This window comes from Rhipicephalus microplus, chromosome X (genome assembly GCF_043290135.1).
Source record: "Rhipicephalus microplus isolate Deutch F79 chromosome X, USDA_Rmic, whole genome shotgun sequence".
NCBI lineage: Eukaryota > Metazoa > Arthropoda > Arachnida > Ixodida > Ixodidae > Rhipicephalus > Rhipicephalus microplus.
Window position 1 is genome coordinate 66,186,256 of NC_134710.1, and position 8,424 is coordinate 66,194,679.

Here is an 8,424-nt window from a genome sequence, read left to right on the forward strand (position 1 = left end):
CAAAAAAAGAAAAAAATGAAAAAGGGTTGTTTCGTTTCAAATTACAGCGTATAAAAGTGGGCGCGATAAACCTAGGGTCGAGGAGATGTTGTACGCAGTCCCAAGAACGAAAGAAATACATAAATTACCCGAAAAACACCTACCTTCTTCTCGCGGATGCACACGTGTAAGATGGGGTTCTGCTCTGCAAAGCGTGGGCATGACAGCGAAGCGGTCAGTCACGTCAGTTAAAACCGTGGGTGGGTCATTCGAAAGACGAGGTGGCGGGGCGGCGTGTAGCGTCAGCAGAGCGAGTAATAGGCAGCAGTAACTTATAACTTCCAGCAAGGGGGGGGGGGGTTGCAGGAAGCAGCGCGGTGGTGGTGCAATCGCAGAACAACGACTCCGTTCGCCCCAGAATCGCCACCGTTCATTCTCGGCCATTTGTCGCACCTCTTTCCTAGCACCGCAGTTCCCCTCACCTCCCACTTGTCCTGCGACGACGAGCCGTTCCACGGGCTATTGCAGCCCGCCGACTAGAGGGCACCGGCCCCGCCACCACGACATAGGAGCTTGAAAATAACATGCATTACTTTTTCCTCCAAGGTTCGCACAACTCTTCGTGACCTTCGCAAACTTTTTTATACGGCCACCCGCTGACATGGCATGTGCGGCACCACAACTATATTCCACTGTCTGATGGGATCACCATACTGTGTGCATCTCCTAGATTCCCTTGGCAAAAGGGTGCTAAAAGCGTGTGTGGTTCGTCTTTTTGGAGACTAATGGGGCGGCCACAACCATTAATCCCTTTAAGGACTAAAAGTACAGGGTCTAACAGTTAGTCTCGACAGACGAGCTCATGGAACTAACATTTAGTCCTGCATTTCTGATGGAGGCGGAAATGTTGTAGGCCCGTGTACTCAGATTTGGGCGCACGTTAAAGAACCCCAGGTGGTCGAAATTTCCGGAGCCCTCCACTACGGCGTCTCTCATAATCATATAGTGGTTTTGGGACGTTAAACTCCACATATCAATCAATCAATCAATCAATCAATCAACATTTAGTCCTCACATTTGCACCTTAGTGAGTAACCGTTAGTCCCACAATTCACCTCAACGTACTAACATTTAGTACTCACATTTGCACCTTATAGGGGAACTGTTAATCCCCACAATAAACCTTACCGGGCAACCGTTAGTCCATACAGTTGCACCTCGCAGGGTGAACGGTTGATCCACTCAAATACTCCATTCAGATGAACATCTTATCCCCAGTTCAAACACTCTTTCTTTATTTATTTTCCGCCAGGCGTAATACTTTTATCGCCTGTTTTTCTGCGCCGTGAGCAACAAACAGTGCAGAAAAGAACACACGAAAAAGTAGTTGGCCACCTATGTGTACCTGCTTTCGCAGTCACGGCAACAACTAAACACAAAAGTGAGACATGTAAATCTTTTATTTTTTTACATACACATGAAGTTTCTTTATTCTTTTAAGTGAATTCATGGTGAAGTGTACAAGTCGAGTCTCGTTGTCACATCTTGTTCCCTCCTTGTGGAGCTTCTCCGATGGTACCGACAGATGACAGGCATTGCAGACGGCAGCGCACACAGCCTTCTGACTGTTGTGTTCCCACGGCTGTACGTACAATCAGATAGTAAAAATAGACACACGTGACAGAAGATGACCATGCACGCATATGACAAGTACGTGCATGTTTGTATGAAATCATGCGTGTAAAATAGAACACACAAATAACTTTACCTTCACATCTCGTACAGTCCTTCTGAAGCTGCTCTGGCGAAAGAGATGGATGACAGGCATCGCAGACGCCAGCGCACACTACCTTCAGCATGGTGTGTGCCCACAGCTGCAAAATAAGTATGTAAAATAGTGAGTCAGACGTGAATGAGGATGAATACGAATGCATATGAGAAATACGTGAAAGGTGAAATAAAAATATACGTGAGATATGACATGCTAATAATTTCACCGTGATGTCACACATTGTCAAAGACTCATTTCGATCCCCGTAGCGCAACAGGTATAGGAGTGGCGGCCGCAGCCACAACTCCACGACCCACCATGTCACTAACAAGTCGGCGAGTCCTAAGCGAGCGACGTCATTCAGGTCGAGCAAGCGAACCCAAGACCAAACACTGCGCTGCACGCGGAGTGTCTGCCGCCAGTGAATTTAGAACAGGAGAGCGAGCGTACGCTCTGCAGCCGCCACGAACAGCGCCGAGCTGGTTTGGAGCTAGCGCCGAAGACATCGACGGTAATGCGGCCCTTTTCCGCAAACTTGAGCGAGTGCAGCGCGCAAACGTGAGTCTGCCGTTGCGGCCAACGGACGGCGCCGAGCTGCTTGCGACCGACTGACGGGAAAGCCAACTATAATGGCGACCAGTTTTCACTGAGTTCTGACACAAGCGAAAGCCCCACCAGCCCGTGCTGGTGCACTTACAGCACGCGACATACTACAACCAAGCTCGTTACGAGTACCCGCAACGTGTTTTCGATGACTCCCAACACAGCGACGAGTACTCAGCCCAATATCGGGAGCCCGCAGCTCATCGCGGCGGCGAAGACAGGCGAGCACTCGATGATCGAGTGTAAAGGAGGCCGATGGCAATGGCGGCCAAATTCCAGGTGGTCGCTAAGCACAGGCGAACTGCAGGCGCCCAAGCTGACCTTCGCGGTGCTTTTCGTGCGTGCGATGTACAACACGACCAAGCCCGTTGCCGGCAAGCGCGATCTGTATCGCACACGTGACAAGTAGAGTAAAATAAAGAATGATAACCCACTTGCTTAAGAATCCAGCGCTGATATTTGCCCTGTGTCGAACTGAAGTAATGTATCCGATAGGCCTGCTGTCTTCTCAGCCGCCATGTTGGCCTTCCCAACTGTTGTTCGTGTGTTGGTCGTGACTATCTAGAAGCCAGGATATACAGCGCGGCATGGTGACAGGTCGAGACCTGCTCCAGACTTCATGGGTGCAGTGAAACGTAAAAGCAGCAGCGCACGCTCACCCAAGCGTACACACAAGCACCACGTCGTAATTCCTAGATCGTCGAATCCAGGCGGCCGTGGTCGAGCACTCCGAGCGTGACGCAACGCGAACCGTCCCCAGCAAAATACAGGGGAAGACTGAGCCTGGAGAAGAGGAGGACGGCTAGTGACCTTGGCAACGCTTTTAGTACTGTCCGCGAATCCTGGGCGGTTCATTCCTTTGGAGCGTGTTTGGAGACTAAGTGGTTTGCACGCTGTACGCTTCCCCCTGCGGTTGCTCCTCAACGGTCTATTCATTCATCGCGCGCGCGTATTGGGCTCCGTTACTCGTTTTTCGAGTAATTTAGCCTTAGAGTGTATCACGCCCTCAATATACCAACCTACCATTTACCCATGTTTGTGACCCGCACATTCTGTGTACCACTTCGTGCACTGCCAAGTTTACATAGAGACTCTATACCAATTAGCCTACCTTTAAATTTTTGTGCACCTTACCACAGCCTTAAACAGTAGACGGGTCAACGCACGGCTACACATCGATGTTGATTAAATACGTTTTATTATAAATGAGTAAGAAACAAAAGGGTGTTAAGCACATCTTAATAGAAGTCAACAGTGGGCACGGGCATGGCATGTATCTCGAAGGCAATATAAAACCCACTGATCATTAAGAGTAACAGACTGGTGGGTTCTAAAGAAGGCAGGGGCGCTAGGTGGAAACAGCAAGCAAGGTGTGCCAATGAAATGAAGGCGTCTGCAGGGATGACGCGGCCGTGGCAAGCAGATGACCTGGATGTTGCGCGAAACCTTTGAAAGGCTTTTGCCCTGCAGTGGGCGTAGTCGAGCTGAAGATGAAAGAAGACAGATCCGGCAGTCTTGCGTATGAACCGCTCTGAAGTGTGGCTTTTTGAGCTCGTGATTCCACAACCCTCGGTTCACCACTATGCTCGGTCCACCAGTGGTCGTTGGTTATTGGGGCGGGTGCAGATCGGCAGATGCATCCCACTACATTATAGACGAAGGTGTGATGACTGCACTTTCACGACACCGTTGCACTTCATGATCATGATGACAGCAAGCATTACGTATTATTGCAGAACTGGCAGCCGTATTCGTGTAGCGGTGGTTGTACCTCGCACAGTGAAGTGGCGAGTATGGGAATTCAATCAGAAGTCTTCATGGATGCATTTCTTCTTACCTAATAAGTGTAAAATTAGTTGGCGGCTATCTTGCAGTGTTCTAAAATTTCTACTTTGTTTCTGGGGCGGGCATATGAAAAGAAGCGCCAGTCTGATACGCCACTTTATGCAGCATCAGCCGCTAGGTTCTCCACCCGGAAAGCGGTTTTCACACAATTTAAGTGCCTGGTTGGTCATCGAGGATTATCAGTGTAATTCAGTGCTATTATGGAAGTAAGGTCCTTCTGAAAACACACGTACGCCACTTGCTAGCCGGTATAGATTGCCTGTCAGAGACTGCCAATACACGCAACATTTTTTACCCTCACATTTTCGAGCTTTTACAGGCGCGATTCTCGTTCAAGAAAATGCGGCACTTCACAGTGGTTCCTCCTCAGGGTGTGCGATGTGCACTCCTTCCTACAGCCACGTTGCGGTTTCCTTTGGAACACTTCGCGACACTTTGAAGGGATTGGCGCGTTTTTATCTTCGTCTTCATCTTCTTGAACAACGAGGTACAAGGGGGTGAGGAAGGGTGCTCGCTGCATATCCACAACTATATATCATTTTTACACTGTTACTTCCCCCCTCCCCCCGGTGTGTTCCGTTACGCACTGGAGCGGTGAGTTGCACGTGCAGCTATGCCGAGGTCGCAAGTGGAACGATCTCCACCAAGGCTCCCCCATCCCTTGCCGCTATACTCTCGCGCGGTGCAACAGCTCAGGCACGTTGCGGCTGACATACGGAACCGGCCGGCTTATGATTCGACCCGACGTCGACGCACCGAAAAGGCAGAGCGCGTACAGCGAGTGCCTTCCCGTAAGTTTGCACGACGTTGCAGGCGAGACGGCTGGCGTCGGTTTCTCGAAAACACTTGCTATCAGGAGCCCGCGGTGTAACTGGTTGACTGCCTGTATTCGACACGGCTACTTACCCGCTGATGGAAGCGCCTAGACGTCCCATTAGACACCTCTTTACGACTGTTCCGAAAACGGTCAAATTAGCAGATGCTGGACAACTTTGTTTCATCATGCATTATGGAAATGAAATTAGAGCACATATGCTGAAACGGAGGCTTGGCTTAGCAACACCCTAAATATTCCTCTGTATTCCTTCAATTGTCGTTACGATTATATTTCCAGTAATATAATGATAACTGTTCGGGTTTTACGTCCCGAAACCATGACATGATTATGGGAAACACTGCAGTAGATGGCTTTAGATATTTCGTCACTTTGACCTTCTTCAATGTGCACATAATCAAGGTACGTGGGCTTCAAGCATTCTGCCTTCATCGAAATGCGGTTGTGGCTACTGGGATTCGATCCTGCGACGTTCGAATCAGCAGTCAAGCATCTGCACGTTTTCGAGAACAACACACACTGCATTAGTACACTCATACAACCAATACAAGTTGTAACAGATCTAATAAAATTCTCCTTCTTTCCAGATGTCATTAATTTGTGAAATGAATTGATGTGGTGGTGTTGTGCAAAAAGTACTTTGGATTACTTTGAGGTTGCTCTTGAGAATCATTTTGTTGAAAAGATATCCAATATTAGTGTTAATGTATTTGTTCTGTACAAATGTTCCATAAGTCATGAATATTATGTTGCAATTGTTATAAATGAAAAAGCATGTAAATGTGTTTCCCATACGAGTGCTCTTAGTTACAGAGTTGATCCTACAAATGATCTTCAAATATTTATCTATCTTGTGTAACTCAATCATTCGCTCTTCCGGTATTGACCCTCCCATAAGAGTTAGCAGTATGCATAAAAAAGAGCAACGCTGCGTACCTCATCCCCTTGTTTCTGGCAGAATCCACAGAGGCATGACAACTATAAGGGACCATGCGAATTTCTTTGATGGGAGGGAGGGTGAACTTATACTTGATCTTTATATCTTTATTATTTTCAAGCGGAAATTTCAGAAACACTTAACCCTCTTAAAGTGATAATGAGGAGACACAAAAACGTTCTAAACAACAGGAAATGTGCGTAAGAAAGTGTAAGTGGGAAACTTATACATTTTAGTCACTTCCCGTGAAAAGTTTTCAGTGTCTGCATGTTTCCTAGTTGGTTATGGTAAAGGGACCAGCCGTCAGGAATGGGCTATAGAAAAAAAATGGCCCCGTTAATGCAATGTCACTGCAATTCTCGTCGAAAGACAATAGTCTTGCGTCTGAGGCGAGTGAACAAAACGTTTGTTTGATGTTCTGCGTGAAATAATTGTTGAATGGTATTAATGGAGGCGCTAAGTAAGTGCCTCAGTGCGTGCAGCGGAGGCGAATGGGCGCATCGAGGCATGTCGCACGTGAGACGTTAGCGCTACCTGGCAGTTATCTTGGAAAACGAAAAGCACGGCGTGCACGGCCGTATCGGAGGCGATTAGGTGTCGAACGCAAGCCGACGGGCAGGTGCCATTATCGTGTAGTCTAGAAAAGCGTTGGAAACACTTGCCTTTTCGTGCAACCATTTCATTGTCAGCAGAGCGAGATATGTGATACGGTTCTTGAAATTACTTTTGTTTTTTTCTCTTCAATAACGCCACACAAACAAAATATTGAAGTGGTTTATGGTGCCCCAGATATGCGCAATATTTGCTATTTAATTCACAATCACACAAGTATGAAAGCTGAAACTTGAGCAGTATTGGTGGACGCTGCGAATAGGGTTGACCGTTTTAGATATTGTTTGAGACCGTTTGAGGTATCGTAGAGCCAAATGTACAGACAGACAGACAGACAGACAGACAGACAGACAGACAGACAGACAGACAGACAGACAGACAGACAGACAGACAGACAGACAGACAGACAGACAGACAGATCAAAAATTTTGCGTCGAAGGTCCCTAAAAAAGTGTCTCGTCTTTAAAAGAAGACCTCGTTGTTTAAAAGAAGGCAACGGTGCAAGAATACTTTAGGTTAGGGAACGCCACGAAGCGAGCTCTTGGCGGAGGGGACCAATTACGTACTGTTGGTGGCATGACGACAGATGGCTCGCCGAACTGAGGACCATAACAGGCTGCTGTCGAATTCCGCAAAGCATATTCGTGACTTATCCAACCTATTCTTACACCGTGGTTTGGACCACGGTGAGAGAATACTTTAGATGAGCAAGCGCCGCAAAGCGAACGCTTGGCCGGTAGAGACGGATTACGTTCTCGTTGGCGGCATCCCACTGATAGCTCGCCGCATCGAGGACTATTGCGGGCTGCTGGCCGATTCCGCAAAGCACATCCGGCACATGGGTGACGGTTTCAAAATCTGAGAAAACAGGGCTATCGCGCGATATCAATCACGTGACACGCATAAAGCAGCTCCGCGAAAGAGGGGGTGATAAGGGAGGAGGTTGATGGTGCGGCGAGGGGGTTGTGGCGACGAGAAATGAGTACGGCTACTTTCCTACGTCATGGTGTTTTCGAACACCAAGAGTGGGGAAAGCCAGGGCCAAGTTTGTAGCGTCATCTCTCGAGCTAATTGCGAACCAGATCATTATTGGTTAGTGGATAGCCCCAGAGTTCGCTCAACTGAAGTATTTTTGCACCGTGGTTCGGACACAGCGTCGGCGCCACCGCCACCGCCAACGCTCCAGTGGCTCTTCCTCTCTCTCTCTCTCTCTCTGTCTCAATCGTCTTTCGAATGCGTTACGACGTTGGTCGTGGGTTTTAGTAGCTGAGACTCTGAGCGAGTATGCGCATCTGTGGTCACGGATGGCTCCGTGCTCGAATATTAAGGAATATTTATGGAGCTGCGTACACGGACAACGTGCGCCTCTTACGGTGAGTGTAGTCTTTCGTGGGAAGTACACAGCGATAGCTGGGCGTCTGCAGAAGCTCTGTGGAAGTAGGCCGCTAGATATTTCCAACAGTACCATGCGTTCGTGGGGTTATTGCAGATGCATACCAATTAAAATTGTGACTGAACGAGTTAACACCGCTATCCGCTTTGTTATGTAAGTGATTGCCCCACTCATGCAATGAGTGATGTGATCACTTATCAAGGGTGATTAGTTGCTGATAGCACATGGCCTCTGCACAGCTGAAAGGGCTTCATATAATTTTAAGACGCGTTCCAGGCTCCATGGTGGTAACAATTTTATATATAATCGAGTGTGCAGTGTGAATCTGCGGGTGTAAACGTTAAAAAAAAGCTCGTGTAGAGAGACGCACTGTATAAAATAGATTTTGCTTGCTTAAGGCGGCAGTTTCAGGTGAAGATATGGTGCGGTGCCTCAAACACGTACGCGGT

The 8,424-nt window shown here is 48.1% G+C and overlaps 1 long non-coding RNA gene across 1 annotated transcript; it reads right to left on the reverse strand.

Annotated features, from left to right (window-relative positions):
* Nucleotides 1-1,461: 1,461 nt before the first annotated feature.
* LOC142775580 (uncharacterized) lies at nt 1,462-7,774 on the reverse strand. The gene is made up of 3 exons (XR_012886793.1): nt 2,788-7,774; nt 1,748-1,853; nt 1,462-1,621 (listed from the first exon to the last, which is right to left on the reverse strand). It is a non-coding gene; the product is annotated as an uncharacterized LOC142775580 (long non-coding RNA).
* Nucleotides 7,775-8,424: the final 650 nt, after the last annotated feature.